Source organism: Lygodium microphyllum, chromosome 3 (assembly GCF_053477565.2).
Source record: "Lygodium microphyllum isolate KBCC chromosome 3, Lygodium_microphyllum_v1.1.10, whole genome shotgun sequence".
NCBI lineage: Eukaryota > Viridiplantae > Streptophyta > Polypodiopsida > Schizaeales > Lygodiaceae > Lygodium > Lygodium microphyllum.
The window spans coordinates 83,482,218-83,502,543 of NC_141137.1; positions in this window are offsets into that span (position 1 = coordinate 83,482,218).

Here is a 20,326-nt window from a genome sequence, read left to right on the forward strand (position 1 = left end):
CAGCTGGATAACTAGATGAGGTGGACTGGAATGCCTTTGTGCGCAAGACCATTGAAAACTTAGCAAAAGCCTTGGCAAGGCATATCAGCACAATAGGTGGGGAGTCAGTGGCCTCCTCAACGAGGTCAGCTATAGGAAAAAGTCATTCTCTAAGGCATCCAACATCATCGGTGGAGTACTGAAGGCCATAATCTAAGAGGCCCTGAAAGACACAGAAGGAGGTGAAGAAGAAGTAGGGGAGACCCCTGACCGATTGTCACACCCCAAGCAAGAGTAGTCAAGTGTGAGAGGACTATAAGTGATAGGGAAGAGCAAGAGACACAGTCTAGGTAGAGAGAGCCCGGGGCACCAAATGAGAAAATCCTATCAAAGCCATAGAAGGAAACAAAAGAAAGAATGACCAAGGAGGAACGGGGCCGAGCTAAAGAGTGCCCAAAGAGAGTCCAAGAGGGCCAAAGAAGAGAGAAGGGAGAAGGGAGAAGGAAGCAACTGAGCTGAAGAGTGTGGAAGAGGAGTCGAGAAGGGCTGAAGAAGAGAGAAAAAGAAAAGCAAAGGAAGAGATGAAAGATTTGAGGAGAAAGGAAGATGAAGACATGACGGAGGCCATGCATATGCCAGTGGAGGAGACTTTTGGCGCAGAAGAGCTAGCCACCATGAGCTCCCGGAGGGAAGGAAAGCCAAAGTAGTAGCACCAAGGTTTCACAGATTAAATCGGTCCCGATAGTATCAGGCAAGGGCAAGGCCCCAATGCACCCCCTCCCATCAATCTTCACCTCCCACACCATGACCACCTTGATTGCCCGAGACATTGCAGTTGCCATGGACAATAGCAAGTTAATGTCCATGATGCAATTTTTGGTAATGAAGATGTAGGAGATAGCTCTGAATTTGAGAGCAAGGGTCCCCATCGTAGGAGCTAAAAGACTAGCCGCAGCTGACTCCAAGTCGAGTCAGGATCCCAAGAGGCAGAAGCTAGAGGCCTCTACGACTACATCACCTCCCATGACACCCACGGCCACAACATATGATTAGTACATCAAAGAGCTTCTAGCGCAGCTAGAAAAGGCCAAGGAAGAGAAGAGAGTAGCAATAATCGAGTTGGAGACTGAAAGAGAAGCCTCAATAGCACTCAAGTTGGAAGCAATCCACCAAGCAGAAAAGCATCAATGAGAAACCTGAGAGCTAAAAGAGCATCTCAAAGCTAAGGAAGGAAAAAAAGGAAAGTGGGAAGTAAGGCTAGTTGAGGAGAAACAAAACCTCGTAAGGATACAACAATGTATCGACGAGCTAGCAAAGTTGTATGAAGAGTTGCAAGGAGATATGGAAAACATCCTGGATGCCCACGGAGGAGCTAGAGAGGCAACAAGAGAAGAGAGGGCACGAAGATATCAAGAAGAAATAGAAAACTTGAAGAAGAGGACTACCCTATAGTTGGAGGAATAGGAGAGATTGGAAAGGGAATTCGAATGCTTGGAGAAAGGGAAGAAAGAAGCCATCAAAGAAGCAACCCAAGGGTTGTAGGAAGAGCTAGAGAACTTAGAGCAGGAGGTGGAAGAGATAAAAACCATGGTTTAATATGAAAGACAATGGCATGAAGGAAGGCAAGAAGCCCACGTTCATAAGAACAAAGATTTGTCTAAAAGGTTGTTAGAAACTTCCATGCAACTCACCATGGCGCAACAAACCCAGAAGATAGCCGAGGAGTAGCTAAACCACTGGAACAAGGAGAAAACATACATGCTAGAAGTATGGAATGAACAACAACAGGTGGTAATGATGCTGTCTCAAAGCATGGAGAAGGGCAAGAAGGAATTGAAAGAGAGAGCCAAATAGTGGGAAGAGCACAACTTTGAACGGGTGTGTAGACTTGCCAAGCACTTGGCCATAATAGAATGCGAGTGGGTGTTGGTAGAGGCAAGAATCAAAGCCATAGAAGCAAGTTCAGATGTGCAGCGACAAGCCTTCTTAAGCACAATGCTCCATGTAACGCAAGTAGACAATGAGGATTTTGTGGAGAGGAGGAGAAGGAAGTTAGAGATGACTGCCAAAGCACTAAGTACGGCCTGTAAGAGCATGCTCTTCCAACAGACGCCAACCTAATGAGAAAAGAACAATGCCAGTATTTGAGGCAAGTTGGCCTCTCTACCAATGAGTTGAAGGAGCTAGGTTTTGAAGAGGAGGAGCAATCGCATTCACCCCCAGCTCTGACCCCAAAAGAGCAACTGCCAAAGGAAGGGCCGAACTTCAAGCAGGAGCTAGAAGAAGAGCAAAAGGCCCAATAGCTTAGCCCACCACTGTCAGATGTGCCTCAAGAAGATCCAGAAGCTAGCCAAGTACTTGATCGCATCATTGTAGCTAAGAGAAGAAGATGGAAATTGGTGGAGCAAGTGCATCAGAGAGCTAGAGCAAAACCCAACACCTTCCTAGAGAGCCTATGCCACAACCTGAGGATTGCTATCCTATCAATCGGCCCCAGGAACTGATTATTTGGGAGCAAGGAGAACTCCAAACCCAACCCTTTGAGCTATCATTCCTCTATCCACGGGCCTTGGACCGAGTCCTACTAGTGGAAGTAGTGGACATCATAATTCAAAAGGCAAACAACTTGGCGAATTGATGGGTCGAGGAGTGGAGCATAGTTATCACTTGATGGAGGCGGGAGGTCCTAGACTATTGGCAAGACAAGGTGTACTAGATTCCCAAGATGGTCCAAGGCTACGAAGCACAACCCAAGTGGCGGAGAAGGATTTGGGATAAAAACCTTGATGGCATTCTATAGCACACTCCCTGAAGAAAGGAATGATTCTATCTACATGCCCTACCCTCGCAGGCACAGAGTGGATTACAATAGGGAGGAGCATGGTAGGTATGACTTTCCCAAGTTCTACAATGCCAATGTAGAGAAGCCTGAGGAGTGCATAACCTTCAAGGCAGGAGACATCCATTCGTCAATCATGCGATTCCTTGAGGATTTCTCATCCTATCCAGACCCCACTTTCATCACAAATTGTAATTACCTTAGGACTATTAGGTTTCTACTAAAGCAAAAGCTAGTAGCCAATACTGAAGTCCTTGTTCATCAATGTGACCCTATTGGCATGGGTAGTAGAAATGTAAGCATCATTTATGAAATCAATGATGAAGTCCTCTACAACCTCTTGTGAATAAGGTATAGCTAAAAGTTGCCACTTCTTATGGAGTCTATTAGTTGTGGCAACCCTAGAAAATCTATTTGACAAATCCTTGATCACTCTGATAGATGTTGCCTTTGGGATAAGGTGATTAGTTGCTTTATGGGCTTTCTTGATTTCTCTAAAGAACCTCTACGTGTAAAACTACCCTTTTCCTCTTGGCTAGGGCTAGTTTGGAAGGTTCCTCAACTAGCATAGCTAAATTCTCACCATACTTAGCAACATTTAGAGGAGGAGAATGCTCCCCTTGGCTAGAAATAATAGGAGGGGTTGAAGGCTGAGGACTAGAAGAAGTTGGAGATTGACTATCATGTGAAGATGTGGCCTTAGTTGAAATTACAACGGGAACATCTTGAGGCACAATGGGAAGATCTATGGACAACATGGCCAACATTTTGTTCTGAAGGAACATAAGAAACTTGTGGATGTGGTTCTTTCTTGTAGTCTATTTGGTCCTAGCCTTTGGAGATTTGTGCTCTCACAAGTAAGAGGAGTAGGATGAAGAGCTTGGACAGTTGCTCAAAGAATGGTCATTATGGTGCAAGGGAGGCAACAATTCTTGGAGCCCAAGCAATGCTTATCGCACTATTAGGGAAGGCTTACAAGCAATTATCGTTAAGGCATAAGGGAGGCAATTCATGGAGCCGTAGCAACCCTTATCGCATTGTTGGAGAAGAGTGAGAAGCAATTGCCATTACAGCATGAGGGAGTTAGTTCATGGAGCTTGAGCAACCCTTATTGCCATGTTGGGGAAGAGTGAGAAGCGATTGTTGTTACAACACACGGGAGGTAGTTCTTGGAGCTTGAGCATCCCTTATTGTACTGTAGGGGGAGTCATGCAATTGATGACCATCATGACACAAGTGGGATAGTTGGTCGGGCTGCAGGAGATGATATTGCATAGTTTGGGACTCCCAATCATGGATGTTGATATAGAGTGAAGGAGAACGTTGGTGTAGCCGCGCTGCAAGGGTTACTTATCGTGCCATGAGAGACTAGGAGTCAAGTTGCTAGATCCATGGTCCGCGCAAGAGAGCTAGAGTGTGAATCATGCAATGCAAAAAAACTGCATTTTTTAGTCACTTGCCCAGTGTGCCATGTGTTAGGCTTCTATTCCTCAAAGGAGCTAGGTTTTCCAATGGCTATTTTTAATGGAAAATATCAATGACTAGATTTCTACCACGTGTGCAATGTTCAAATCTAATGGCTAGCTGCATGTCTAATTCCCTTATGGCACAACTGCATATCCTCCCACCTATATGGCTTGCTACTCTTGCTTCATTTTGGCTACTCTTCAGCTTCTCCCTTATGGTGCGACTGGAGCACCAACTAGATCTCACACTGCCTCTCCTTGTGCCGTTGTGGCATATATCTCTTTCCTCTTAGTTTTTCATTCCAACAACCCATCAAGCATGTATGAAGAGTTAGGATCCTTGTAATGGCCCTTCATGACCAAAAAAACACATACCAAAAGAACACGACAATATGCCTGGAATAACCCTCCTACAACATTATGACTTCCTAAATCAATTTATAGCCATAATGAATATTTAATTTTTAGGATTGATATGCAAACATACAATATACATTATACTCATTCACAAAATACCACTCTCTTGAAAAATGTCAGATAGATTATTCTTGAATAGATAACTCATCATAGGTAGCATTAAATTTCAAGAAACAAACACGGAATGATAAAACCACACATAAGCAACCCTTGGGTGGGGTGCTGTCTTGTAAATTTTTGGATTTTAGATGATGATAGATATGAAAAGATACAACTAAATTAATCAAGACAATTGTCACCTTTCAAGTAAAGTCACATGATATATAAGTGTCACTAGACATATGTTGATTCCAAGTGCCTAGATGCATGCAAAAATACTAAGGTAAAAAAGTACTAAAGTAATGGTGTAATCTGAGCCCTAACACCTGGCACATCCTAGTGGATGACTGGGATAGTCAAGATTCAAACCCACACATGCAACTAAGAAATATAATGCATCAAAACTAACCTACTGAACATATTTACACCTTGTGAGGCCTTGTGCCCCCTAACAAGTCACATTGAGCAACAATGAGTAGAGCTCCTCTAGGATACTCAAAGCCCTTTTGTGTAATTACGTAACTAGCCCTAAGTGTTAGTGAGATGAAACTAATGGCTATGATGAAGCAAAAACGATTGATCACCACCAACCATCAAGGAAGAATCATGTTCCATTTCCTTCAACTCTCCATGCACCTCATGAAGTACTTCCTTGAGCATATCATCAATATCAACACTCTTTAACTCCCTCTACTGCAACAAACATGCAATATAGTCATCATTGATTCTCTTACCTTCCAAAGCACAATCCAATTTAGCATTCAATTCCATACATGTTGCCTTTAATTCATGAACTTTATGTGCCAAAGCTTCCTTCCCTTGTATTAAAGAATCATCAACAACTTAAACAAAGGAATCTTTGAGTATCACATAAGATTGAGTTATAACTCCAATAAAGTTTTATGCCATATTCTCCAAAGCATTCTTCACCTCAAACAATAAGACATTCCTCATATCACGTAGCTTTGATTTAAACACAACAATAGCATCCACCTCCACCTCAATGTTCTACAAAATCTACTTCTTTGTAACTAGTAATGGCTGGAATCTCTCTTGATGAAGAAGAGTCTATGAGCCATCACTAGTGGACAAGAGAAGAAGCCCTGAGATGCAACTCGTGAAATTGTGTGGTAGAAAAGCGACAATAAGGCTCAAGCCATCATAAAGCTTGAGTTGGATGACAGCTATATCCACCATGTGGATACCTCTGACACGTCCCATGACACTTGGGAAAAGATTGGATACTTTGTTTGGGTGCAATCAAAGTCTTCAAAGTATGGTTTATTAATTGAAATTTTCACACTCCATATGAAACCTAACACCTCTCTTGCAACACATATGAATTACATGGAAAGTCTCTAAACCGAGCTTGCAAGGATCAACATTAAAATGGATGAAGATGTATGCATTGGTGTTTTATTAAAAAGTCTAACTCCAGATTATGATAATATCTCCACTATTTTAATCAACATGCCAAATCCTAAACTTGTCGACATTCAAGCCTCCTTGTTAGAAGAAGAAAAGAAGATCAAAAATAAAGAAGAGCTAAGTACCTCTAAGGATGAACAAGTGTTGTATGCTAGTAAACAAATACAAAGGCAAAAAGAACCAGCTAGTTTGTGACTTCTGCATAAAGACCAGACACAGTGAAAAGTTTTGTCATGCCAGAAAGAGGTATCAAAAGTCCTATCTTGTAGCTATGAAAGAACAAGAAGACCATGGCCATGAAGAAATAGAAGACCATTGGGAGCAAAATGACAAGCCTCACCAGTCCTTCTATTCACACTACTATGATAGACTTTTTTGAAGCCTTGTATAACCTTACTCTAATGCTCCTTTCATAAGCTTTTAAACTCCTCATGTGACCTGGCACTATAGCCTCTGTACGCTTTGTGAATCCCCTGTTCCAACCTTTGGATGTTCACCATGTTTTTGGTACCCACACTTAGCTTTTTCTACAATAGCCTCTGGATGATTACCGTGTTTGTGGTGTGCCCACACTTTGCAAGTGGTTGCTCACTAAAGCCTCTACATACTTTGTTCCTTTTTGGTTGTGAGATTGAGTAGGGGTGTTGAGAATTTAGGCAATCATATCTAGGGTAGCCTCTTTGTATGGAGTAGCTGGGCCAAGGGAAATGCAAGCAATCTAGGAGAAGGGACCGAATCCCATAAGCACAATGGTGAAAAGTGCTACCTACCCAAAAGACTATAAAGGATTGTACTTGTGTATCATTTGAATGTAATGTCATTGTACTTTTTTTTCCTTTTAGTTAGTGCCATTGTCTACACACACAAGATTGTGTTTCCATTTTGGAACCTAATTCACTTGTGTGACAATCATTATCTCTAAGTCAATGTTATCATGAGTCTTCTCTTTCTCTTCCATTTGCCATAGCCATGCTTTAGATCCATGCACTTAAACATATGGCACCCACATGAGTATCCATAGGAATATCATACCCAGCATGACCATCATTAGCTTTAGAACCACAATGGCGCAACATATCCTTCTGATACATGTTACCTATGAGAATTTTGTGAATTTTAAGCTTCTTCCTTGCATGAAGCTCATCACCATGTTTACCTAACATCCATTTATGTATTCTAGCCAAAGTCATATTTTCTTAGCATAAATTACATCATATCCCACCTATACAAGATCCCTATAAATGGCTTGCTTGACTTGATCCCCATCAAACATATCCTTGGCTACATCAACATGTTGTTCCTATTCATGATCATCCACACTAGAATCCACATCAATCACATTACCTTGCATATAATTACGTCTGGCCTTTAAAAGATATTCGGAAGTAAGCTCGAGATGTAGAGATCTAACATACTCATAAAGAGTAGCCAAAAAGAAACCCATCCTCAATTTTTGAAACAATTGTTTTGACTTAGACACTCTAATATTTGCAATAAGCCTATCCAATAATAAGCATGGCCACATGCTTAGCATAGTATATAATCCCATAAGTTTCTCGTGCAATTCTATTAGTCTTGATGAACAACGTAAACCTCTCCATGAAGCAATGAAGTTGCATTTTTCGAACCACATCAAGATTTTTCATTTCATAAACATTTCATGGCCCAGCGGGATCCCCAAATGCCTCATACATTTGCTCCTCAGAACATCTCTAGCTAGTTGGATTAGAATTTAAAGGTAAAGCAAATACCTTGCTCACAATTTCCACTATCAAGTCTATCTTGCCTACAATTTGACCATTGGTTTGCCTAAGAATATCCAACTCGATAGATGCATGGATATTCATTGACCATTTATCCCGTGGCAATCAAGCATAAGACAATAATCCAACTTTCTCTAACCATTCACAGTTTGTAGCCTCATTGATGTCAAGTACAAGTGCTGAATCAACAAACACAGTTACCATATTGGTTGCATCGGGAAGAATATTTGCATTCTTTGGTGTTACTTTGCCTTCCTTGACCTATCCTTGCTTGTCATCATCACCAACATCAACATTTTCTTCATCGTTGAAGTCAACTTTTGTAGTTTGGACATAGCCAGCTTGGATGATCTCCAGGTATGTGTCATGGTGACAATAGTAGGATGGCAACAATAGTAGCACAGACCTAAACATGCAATGGCAAAAAGGAGAAATGAGCACTTTCATGCTCCATTTGCTCTGCCAAGTCCAAGTCTAACCAAAAGGTTTTCCCCTTTGTGCCAAATGTCACTTCACTCTTAAAGTCTTGTGACTCTTCACAGAAGTATATGTCCTTGTTTAAAGCACAACCCCAACTAGCAATAATAAGATTAATAAGGAGTATAATATGGTTGTACCACCCTTTTCAATCTAAACCCATTAACACCAGGTAAAGGACATTTCCCTTTAGATCCTTCAACTAATTGATCCAAATCTTTAAAAATGGTAAATGGTCTAGCATACCTTAGTTTTAATTTACAATGAAATTCCTCGAGCCTTGAACTATAGACCACAACCCAATCTCCCTCTTCAAATATCTTTTTCTTTACATGCCCATTCACCCATGCTTTCCTTCTAGACTGTGTGACTCATGGTACATAGGTAGCTAATACTCAATCCTCTTCCAACTTCAGGAGCTCTTCCAAGCTATGTTGCACTGACCTTTCAGGATCCCCAACTTATGCTTTACAACAATCCTTAAGCTACAAACTATGAACTCGATGCACACAATAGCCTCTAAGCCATACACCAACCTGAAGGGTGTTAGTCCAATTGCAACCTTATACATAGTCCTAAATGCCAATAATGCAGAGTCCAACTTTGCATCCCCAATCCTTTCCGTTATCCTCAGCTATTTTCTTCAAGATAAGGAGCAAAATCTTATTGCACCCATGTGCTAGTCCGTATCACTAACCAACTCTATAGGGCATCCAAACCTAGTCATAATGTTGGAATATAAAAACTTGGCTACACTAGAGCTGCCTTATTGTCTTTTAGGCCCTGAGCTTCTACCCATTTTGTACAGTAGTCAGTGCATACCAAAATATACTGATTACCTATCCTCTTTGTACTCGGCTTAATAGATCCCACAAAATCTATCCCCCATTTCTAAAATGGCTCAATTGATCATACGTGATAATCCTGCATCCTATCCTTGTCAAGAGACTAACCCTCCTTCAAATATTGTAGGCACTCTTTGGGATATTGGTGGGCATCCTTCAAGACAGTAGGCCACCACAAACTTGCCTATAAAATTGTCTTGCTTGTAATCTCTCAAGAAGAGCGACCTCCTAATAATTTGGCATGGGGCCCATGAAGGACCACTTGTTGTTCATGCTTAGGCACACACCTCATCAATACATTGTCAACTCCTCTTCTATATAATGTATTCATGATAACCTAAAATGATCTACTCTCCACTATTAATTTCCTCCTTTGATAAACTATAAGATGTGCTAGCATAACTCCTTCTAGCAAGAAATGTAGTAGTTGGTCATAGTATGAATTTGGGTCTACAACCTGAACTTCAAACTATTTAGCATCAAGCAGCTAATCAGGAACCCCTACCTCTATATCATCTTTTTCCAACCTGCTTAGATAATCAACCACTGCATGTTCCTTCCCTCGAGTGTGAATGACTTTGTAGTCAAACTCTTGTAATAGCAACATCCATCTAGCCAGTCTGCTTATTAACTGAGGTTTATTGATTAGGAACAAAAGAACTTGGCAATCCACAGAATGTCACTTGATTATCATGATAACTGCTTATTTTGTGCCATTTTTACACTATTTTTTGGCAAAACTAAGGGGCTTTATCTCTCTATTATGCATTATTTTTCATAAAATTTAATTAAAAATAAGGCTGTAAAGCCGTATTTGGGCTATGCTGAGGTGGAATTAGAAGTTGAGAGTCCGGGTATTTTTAGATGAAGAATTTAGGCAGTGGAAAAATAATAAGTGATAGAAGGCAGATGCAAGAAATTTTTTAGTGAAAAGCATATATATTTTGGAGATGGTAGAAATATAGATATAATTTAGCATGCATACATGGAGTTTGGGTCAAGAAACTACGGGCAGGGACAAATTAGGTCCAGAGATGCAAAGAAACCGATTCAGGTGGAAAAATGGTCATTTTTGAAAAGAGGTTATTCAAGAAGTTGAGCAAGGGGGGTTGTCAGGTGAAGAGGGAGTTGAAGAGAGAGAAAGAAGATAAGGAAAAATGGATGCCATCATTTTGGGAGTTTTTTGTTGATTTTGCTGCAGATGTTGCCTCATTTCTAGCATGGATTGGCTGCATTTGATCCTCTCTTACATATCCTTTAATCATGATTCTTGAGTATAAATAGAGAAATTTTCAGTAAGATTAAGGAGAGATTAGTGCATATTAGTGGGAGAAGTGAAAGATTAAGGATTTTGAAGATTTATAGAAGTGAAGGGAGAGGAGGAGCAAGCACGAGCACTCTCAAATATGGTGGATCATCCTTAACAATATTTTTAATCAAGTATGAACGTTTTCATTGAAAAGTGAATAAGAAATGGATAGAATGTATGATTTATGGCCGTATGCATTCATTTTATGATCTTTGAAGGTAAAATGGAAGAGAGGAATTAAAGTTCTTGTATTAGTTACATTGAAATGGTTGAGAAATGGCTGAAATTAGGGTAAAAACTGCATTTTTAGGCCATAATTAGGAAAAATTAAAAGTTTTGTATAATGTTGATAAGAAGTAAATTAAAATAGAGTTAGAATACATTGAAAGGAACCCAAAAATAAATTTTTATGTGCTAGAGATAAATCTATCAAAAGATCTATGCATTTAAGTATAAAAATGACAGTTTTTGATTGTAAATAGTGATAATTAAGAGTATTAGTAAAATATTAAGGATGAAAACCCAAAAAAGAGTTAAATTAGGTCATGATGGACTTATCTATTAAATATTAGTTTAAATGGACTTTTGAAATTGAATTTATTCAATTTTAATGGTGAAAATAATAGTTTTTGGGCGTTTTTGGATAGTAATTAGTAAATATTAGGAGTAAATTTGAAACTTCTCCAAGAGGGGTTGGCAGTTATAGCCCCTTACAGTGTGTGGCACTTCGTACACTTTGTCTTGCCAAAATTCTGCTTCCTCCGTGCCCCATAGAGTGGGGGTCTTTGCCCTGTCGTCTAGCCATTTTTGGCCCAGTCGGCTGCCAGCCGCGATCACCTCCTCCATTACTTTGATCGACAAGACCCTTCTTAGGCTGTTAGGCATAAGGAAGCTAAAAGAGAAAGGGTCCTTTTCGATTTCCTGCCGTTCCCAGCCCACCAGCTCCGCGTGGAATTGCGTTGGGAGGTCATCGGGGCATGGTGGGAGGGATGCGGATGGCCGCACGACTGGCTTGACCTGCAACCTTTTTTTGGCTTCTTCCACCAATTTTTTCTGTCGCTCCTTGAGAGTGGCTTGTCTATCCAGGGGCGGGTCAAGTGGTTGCTATTCCTTAATGTGCGGCGAGGGGGGTTGCGGGATCACATCTTCTTTGAATCTGTTCATGTTGACTTTGAGTTCGGCTTCCTCCCCCTGCAGGTTTCCATGTGGTGCTCTCTCTTCAAATCCTAGGGCATCCACTTCCTAGGGGGTTAGGCCGGCCAGTAATAGGTATTTTCGTTGCTCATCCAGGCTCAGCCTAACCTCTGCAGGTTGGGGTGGCATTTGCAGTCCTGCATGTGGGGCTCTGCGTGCAATGCTGAGCTTCCTTTGTGCCACCTCCAACGGATCTCCCTCCTCTGGGCGGGTAGTGTCCATGATGGTGTTGAGGAAGGCTTTTTGTTGGGCATTGAAGGCCACTTGGGCAGCTTCTGCCTTGCTCTTTGCAATGATCTTTTCCTTTTCTACCAGAGCAAGGCGCCGTGTCAGTGTCTTCACCCTCTTTTCATTATGCACCACCCACTCCTCTGCTTTCTTGTTCATTTCCTCTATGCTCTCCCCTTGCTTCAGGGTCAGTATCATGAGCCTTTGCTCTTGGTCCTCCAATTCCCTGATCAGCCTCTCGTGTTCTTCTCCTTCAGAGTTCAATTGATCGGTTAGGCGCTCAATCTCTTCTTGCTGCTCCTCCATGTACTGCTTTCTTTTCTCATCCCTAGCGTTGAGCTCAACCATGAGCTCTTCAACTTTAGCAGTTTTTGCAATGAGCTCCTGATATTGCATTATCAGGAGCTTATGTTCTCTTTGCATCTTCACCAGCTCCTGTGTTTCATTCTCGAGCTGCTGCCTCCAGTGCTCTTCTCTGTCATCCTTAGCCTTTATTTCCTGCTTGAGATCCGCGATCTCCCTTTGCTGCATGGCTATCATCCTTGTTTTGTCAAGCTGGAAGGTGGCTATTGATTCCTTCTTAGCTGCCAACTTAGCCACAGCTATTTTTCGTTCCTCCTTAGCTCTCTCCAACTGCGAGAGTAGCTCGGTGACGTATTCGTTGTAATTAGCTGGTGGCGTCATCGTTGTTTGGATGGGTGTTGTTGAGGCCTCCACCTTTTGTTGTTTAGGATCTTGTCTAGACTCTGCGTCTGTGGCCGGCTGCTTTCGCCCTGTAGCCGTAGTTTCAGTGCTTGTCCCTTGGGCTATCTCCTTATTAATGAAGTACTACATCCATGCCACAAGATTTGATATGTCTGTACTAGTGGGGATGCTGGGGGTGATGGTGGTTGGCTTCGTGGGAGGCACCAATAGAGTAGTAATCGGGTGCATTGGGGCTTTGCCCTTGCCCTCAGTGATGGCGGGCGGCACAATCTCCGGCACTTGCGTGCTTGACCCAGGCCTTTCTTCTCTATGTGGGCTCAAACTCCCCAGTTCATCAGCTCTGCATTGTTGTTTGATAGACCGGCGTGTAGCTTCAGTTAGGTCCTCTTCCTCCTTCCTTCTTAGTTCTTCCTCTTCTTCATCAGCCTTTCTTCGCCTTTCCTCTTTTGCTTTTCTCTGCTCTTCCTTCTTTTTCTCTTTTTCCTCATTTTCCTTTCTTTTTCTCTCCTCTGCCTCCTGCTTTGATGCCATCTTAGCCTTCTGTAATTGCTCCTTTTCCTTTTCTTCTTCTAGTTTTTTCTTATTCTCCCTCTCCTTGGCCTCCCTAAGGGACTCTCTCTTGGCCTTCTCTAAGTCCTCTTTCTCTTTCCTGCGGCCCTCGTCATCCTTTTTCTTCCTTTGAGTGGTCTTATTTTTGGGTTTCTTGGTCGCCTTCCTGCTTTCCTGTTCTTCCCCTTCTTCATCTATTTTAGTTCTATCGGTAGATTCTTCTCTGTCCTGGTGAGGGGGCATCCTATTGGGCGTTTCTCCTTCTCCCTCCTCTGCATTATGTGTCTCTCTTACTGCCTCTTGGATGAGCGCAGTCAAGACACCTCCATACCCGATATAAGAGGCTTTGGATGAAGCTTTCCTCCTTTCTGTAGCTTTGGAGGCTGGAGACCCTCCACCTGCTGGCACACTTCCTAAAGCCAATGCTTTAGCTGCCTGGTCAATAGTTTTTCGTACATATCCGTTCCAGTCAACCTCGTCCAGAGTGTGGGCCGCTATGTTCTCCAGTACATGCACGCTAATTCGATGCATCAGGGAGTTGTAGCGCTGGCTGGAGAAGAGCACATGTACTAGCTTTGCTTGCAGCCTAGCTTCTACGTCGGGGATGTCTAGGATGCTGATGCCGCCATTGGTGAGCACCTCCTCCTTTTTCATTTTCAGCATAGCATAGACATCCCTCTTCTGTTTTCTCTCCGTCTTTGGCTCCAATCCCAACACCTTCTCCACCAAGGCTGGGTCTAGACGGACCTGCACCTGCTTGACACTTTCTCCTCTACCCATTGTCACTATGCCACATTCTTGGTCTAGGTTGTCTGATCTGGGGAACTCCACACACTTCAGGTGGTTCGACTCTTGTGAGAAGTTTTCAAGGTACTTACTGAGGTTACATTGTTCGACCACCCTCCTATCTGCTTCCTCCCTAGCCACCACAACTTCTATGTTGCGAACGGTTCGAAACTTAAGTTGGCTGAAGGCGCGGTTTTCTAGGTGGATGCGATATTGCTCTCTTTCCTTGTCTGTGAACGGAAGTCGGTGGGTGCGGTCTTGTTGCGACATCTTTTGTTCCTATCATAAATCGTAATTTTCATTAGTGCTAGTGACATAATAATTTGCTGAAAAAGAAAAACTCTATGCTTTTGAATGACTTCATTAAGATCCAATGTATATTCTCCTTTTCAGACTTTGACTTTTTGCCCTTTACTTCAAAATTTCCATGCCCTTTTCCTACCCCATCTGTTTCTCATAATATATGTCTATGTGTTTCACTGACTTTGATTTGATTTACTGATTCTGATTTGATTCAATGTATATTCTCCTTTTCAGACTTTGACTTTTTGCCCTTTACTTCAAAATTTCCATGCTCTTTTCCTACCCCATCCGTTTTTCATAATATATGTCTATGTGTTTCACTGACTTTGATTTGATTTACTGATTCTGATTTGATTCACCTTACCCCTCCCCTTCCAGCTTGAGAAGAATCCTTCCTAGGATTTAGGGTCAGAAGGTTAAGGGCTTTCGGCATGGAGGTGTAGGGGTTACTTGTGAAGGAGCCAAGTATAGAAATTGGGATTGTATTCCAATTGAGCTTCGCGGTCTAGATCAAAGGGTTTAATCTCCACTTGGGTGATGTATGTGAGAACATCTGTTAGGAAGTCACCAGAGTTGACTCGGCTAGCAATGTGTAACTCTTCCTTGGTCAACAAGTGGTTGAGGTAGGGGTTTCTTTTGATGTGTTCTTCTATAGGATGGCCCCGAAGAGTGGTTAACACTTGATATGAGGTTGGTGCGACATATGTGGGGTCGTACTTTGCTGTTTTGATAGCACGGCACTGCTCAGCATTGGTCATTATTTGGCATCCTTCAACTTCCCATTGCAACCTTAAGAGCGTACCAATGCTTTAAGAACTGGGATTCCATCTCAGTAAGTCTTGACAGCTTTGCAATTTCTTGGTTAGTGATGGCAGAAGTGGTTCTGATCATACGACGTGATGAGGCGTTGTTTGATTGCTTGCTCTTTGGAGATCTCACTGCTGAGCAATTCAGCAGCGGAGGTAGCGGCTTTTACGAACGCGAATTCAAACGTTTCCCAAGAACAAGGTATCGTTCGAACTTTGGTTGCGAAGGATTCATCCAATAGGCCTAAGTCCAGTCGATCGTAGCTCAGAGCTAGCGATATGAAAGTGGCGTCCAGTCGCTTAATGCAATCCACACGTCGTCCCCTGTTTCTTTAGCTAAATCAGCTGCTAGTGTGAGAAAGGATTTCCTCTTGTAAGAGGGTCTAAGGCCTGCGGGTGGTTGGGGTTTGGTAGGACTTGAGCCATTGGCAATGAGAAGTTGTGGTTGTGAGTGTTCTTGAGCTTGCGATTGGGTCGCTGGGACTATGACTGGGTTAGCAGTAGTCTTGAGTGACGGCTTGCTGCTTTCGGGATGGATTTGGGAAGTCGGATCGACTCTGGCGAGTGATGACTCTTGTGATGGTGGTTGTTGCTTGGGTTGATAGGCTTGGGCGACTCTCTTGGGTTCACGCGTGGATGAACTTGATGGTTGCAGGTCAGGGAAGCTCTGTAGCTTATGGTTTTGAGGTTTTATGGTTTTTGGGATGATCAAGCTTGAGACTGGCGTACGAGTGGTGCCTTTGGCCGTGTGGGCCTTAGGTATCCATAGCCAAGCATTGCCCTCATAGTAGCCTTGTGCGTGCAAGAGGGCTTTGGGGACCCATCTTTGATTGATTATGCGTCTATTCTTGTGACTGCATTTGGGCCTCCTAGGTTTAGAGTTTCTGGTCTTATGAGGGTAGGAGCATTGACTCCGAGGCGGCTGTTGCGGTTGTTTAGGCATCCATTGAAGGCGAGGCTGTGGGGCCTTAGCTTTGGTTGCTATGGGTTGCAGTCTATGAAATTCGGGGAGTGGCGGTCGCGCACTACCCCTCTCCTTAGACTTGACTACATATGTTTCTATCGGTGGCTTTGTGACCCAGGATGAGGTCGCGCAGCCCTTGCTGAAAACTGTAACGATGCGAATGTTGCCTATTGTGAGGTGGATGCACTGCGACGCGTAATCAACATTGCAGTGAGCCTGCTTTTTGAAAGTTCGCCCCAGCAGCGACTCCGTGCCCGCTTCTTTAGTGTCTGGCAACACGTAAAAAATCAGTGGTACAGTTGCAGACTCGATAGAGATGGTGGCTTTGCACTTGCCTAGAAATGCGTATGAGTGGGCCCTATATGGGCTTAATTTGGCAGTGGTGGGTTGAAGTTGTGGTTTGCCAAGTTGGGTCCAATGATCGTGGGTTAAGACATTGAAGTCTGCTCCCTTGTCGATCAAGGCGTTGAAAGCGTATGTTTGTTTTGCTGTGACTGTAATATGGAGGTATGCGGGTTCTAGGGCTTCCTCATCCTCGTCGTCGATTTCAATGATTGTGGCTACTCATACTTTGACAGGCGGTTCTAACATCAGTGGCTCATACAAAGGGTGCGTAGGAGGGTAGTACTTCTTGACACGACTGCCATTGAAGAAGCCTATCCCTTCACCGTCTAGGGTCTCAAGTTCGACATTGCCTGTTCGACTGATCGTATGAACTTTGAAGGGTCCATGACCTCTAAATTTCATTTTTTGCTTATGCCCCTTAACTGAGTAGAGGAGCACTAAGTCACCCTGTTCGAACTCGTGCTGCTTGATGTGTTAGTCAAACCAGCTCTTGCGTCGTGCTTTCTCACAGATCAGCGTGTGGGTGGCTAGAAGACGAGTCTCCGAGAGGCGTTCGAGTTCAACTAGGCATTGTGTCCATGCCTCCTTTCCTTCCCATCGTTCTTGAAGCATTATTCTCAGGCTAGGAACGAAGAATTCTAATGGTAGAATCGCTTCCGTTCCATATGTCAGCCTAAAGGGGTTTGACCGACAACCATTTTATAAGCTGTTCGGTAGGCCAACAGAGCTGCCATCAGCTTGTTGTCCCAGTTGTTGCGTGAAGCAGAAACAACCTTGGTTAGGACATTGGCAAGAATCTTATTCGTTGATTCGGCCTGCCCGTTTGCCTGAGGGTAGTATGGCGAGGATTTGCAATGGATGATGAGGAAGGTGGACAGAAGATGCGCGATCACTTCATTGATGAAGTGCGTGCCTTGGCCTCACTGACAAGTTTGATGGGGCAGTCGAATCGTGAAATCACTTGCTCCCATAAGAACTTAGCAATCGTTCTAGTGTCGTTTTTTCGTGTTGCTCTCACTTCTGCCCATTTCATGAGGTAATCCGTGGCCACAATGATGTACTTGGCCTGGGAATACTGTGCCGCAGGATTGATGGGTCCAATGAAATCAATTTCCCATTTTTTGAAGGGTTGTCGAGCAATAACTGGGGTTAATTCCATTTGATCCTTGCAAATTGGAACCTTCGTCCGCTGGCACTCGTCACAGTGCTTGACAAATCGTGCTGTGTCTCGGAAAAGCATGGGCCACCACAGTTGAGACTGCAACACTTTTCGTGCTATCGTGTCTTCGCTAAAGTAGCCTCCGGTAATGCCGCCGTATGCTTCTGAGAGCACATCGTGCATCTCATATTCGCATACGCATTTGCGCAACAATCCGTCTTGCCCCAGCCTATAGAGTTGGCCTGCAATCAGCTGATAGGGCTGGATCTTAAGGATTAATCACCTAAGTCGGGCTTTTTCTATCGGTCGTGGTCAGATAGTTCGTGCTCAAGCACTTGGACGATGTCATCTGCCCAATATGGCATTAGATCAGCCTTAAATAGATCTCTTTCGTTGGAAAGGTTAAATAGATGGGCCTCGGGTAATTCATCAACAACACCTTGTCCAGCGGCTTCTCCAGTGGGAATGCGTGACATGTGATCAGCCATGTAATTCTGTTTTCCCTTTCGTACCACCACGGAGAAGTTAAACTCTAAAAGCAGAAGGAGCCATCGAGCTATGCGTCCTGTAGCGCAAGGTTTGTTTAATAGATAGAGCAAGGCTTGATGGTCCACGAAGAAGGTAAAGGGCATGACCAAAAGATAATGCCGGAATTTCTTCACAGCGAATACCATGGGTAATCCTTCTCTTTCTGTCCTCGAGTAGTTCATTTCCATCTTAGTGAGCTGTTTGCTAGCAAAGCTCACTGGATAGTTTAACTTGTGTTCGCCAGGTTGGCACAACACTGCCCCCATGGCAAACTTAGAAGCATAGATATGCACGTGGAAGGTAATGGTCCAATCTGGGGCTCTTAGGATTAGTGCTGTGGTTAGAGCCTTCTTCAACTCTTCATATGCCCATTGGCATGCTTCGGTCCATTCGAAGACAATAAACAGCTTGTACAGGGGTCTGGCGATCAACGCATAATTCAGTACAAACCGCCGATAGTATCTAGTATGGCCTAGGAAGCATTGAACTCCCTTGTAGTTGTTTGGGGGTGGAAGGTCAACAATAACCCTGACCTTTGAGAAGTCAGTGGCAATGCCGTTCTTTGACACCACATGCCCTAGGATGCATCCATACTTCACCCAAAACTGGCACTTTAAGGGGTTCAAGGAGAGATGATATAAGCGACACCGCTCGAAGACTGCTCGGAGTTTTTCTAGGTGTTCGATCCAGGTCAAGTGGACACAGAGGTCGTCGACAAAGACTTCTAACTCCTTGCAAAGCATGTCCTTAAAGATGGTGCACATGCGGCATTGGAAAGTGGCAGGGGCATTAGTCAACCCAAAGGGCATGACTATGTAAGCAAAGACGCTCCACTCAGTGGCGAAGGCCATCTTATGCCTGCTGTCCGCAGGATGCCCTTGCACCTTGTTGTACCCTGAGAAGCCATCTAGAAAACTATAGGCTTTCTTGCCTGCCACTCTCTCAAGCATGTGCTCTGTGTACAGCAACGGATAGTTGTCCCTCTTGGTAGCAGCATTCACCTTCTTGTAATTGATGCACACTCGGATTTTTCCATTCTTCTTCATCACGATGACTATGGGCGATACGCAGTCTGTCTGCTCAATTTCGTAGATGAATTCCGCTCTCATCAGCTTATCAATCTCTTCTTTGACAGCATGAGAGTGTTTTGGATTCATAGGGTATGATTGCTGCTTAACCGGCGTTGCGTCAAGCATCATGGGTATGTTGTGAGTCACGACACTCAGATCTACCCCCTTAAGCTCTTCTAAGGACCATGCGAACACGTCTATGTACTTTCGCAAGAGGGCGATAAGACTCGTTTCTTCTTCATCAGTCAAGTCATTGGCAATGAAGACTAGTCGGGGTGTTCTCCCTTCCTAGGCTAGGTGCACCTCCTTGACCTTGGCTGCTCCCTCGATTGGTTCGTTCGTCTGCGCTTGACATTTGGCACCTAACAGAACTACCACCCTATCCCCCTTTTTTGAATTTCGTAAATCATTTAGGGAGGTCATGCGGTTTTTGCTATTCTTCCGTTCGTGTATCCCTGGGTTGTTTTGCCTTTTCCTACCTTAATCGTCTACGCCTCAAGTGGACAGGTAGGTTCCCCTTGGTGCGTCTAGTTGTGGGCGGCCTAGGGATTTCTGGATTAGTATCCGAACTAACCTCTGATTTAGAGTCGAACCCTCCGTCTTCGCTAGAAGAGGTGGTCTCCCTTGGTGGGCGCAGTTCAGATGGTGATTTAGTCCTAAATACTGATGTCGTTCCTGGCTAGGCTAGGCCTGCTTGCTCAAGGTCTATGGCTCCTACGTGTTCCAACCAGGCGCGATCACATTCCATGCGCATGACTCCTCGCTCCATCATGAAGACTCTTTTTCTGCGGCTTGGAGTCTGCACGTATTTACTCTATTTCTTATCCTTCAGTGTCATATTCCACGGTATCTACCTCACCCTCACTTTCATCACTAAAGGATTGGTAGTCTCCGTATTCGTCATTAGAATTCTCTTCATCAGACTGCTCATTGTCTCCTAGGGCTTGGTATATCTCTGGTCGTTGGTCAGGAACCAGGGCCCAATTATACATGAGGTTTAAGTCATGCACTCTAGTCCATTGCCACTTGGATTCATCTAAGAGATCCTGGAGTGGTTTGAAATTTGC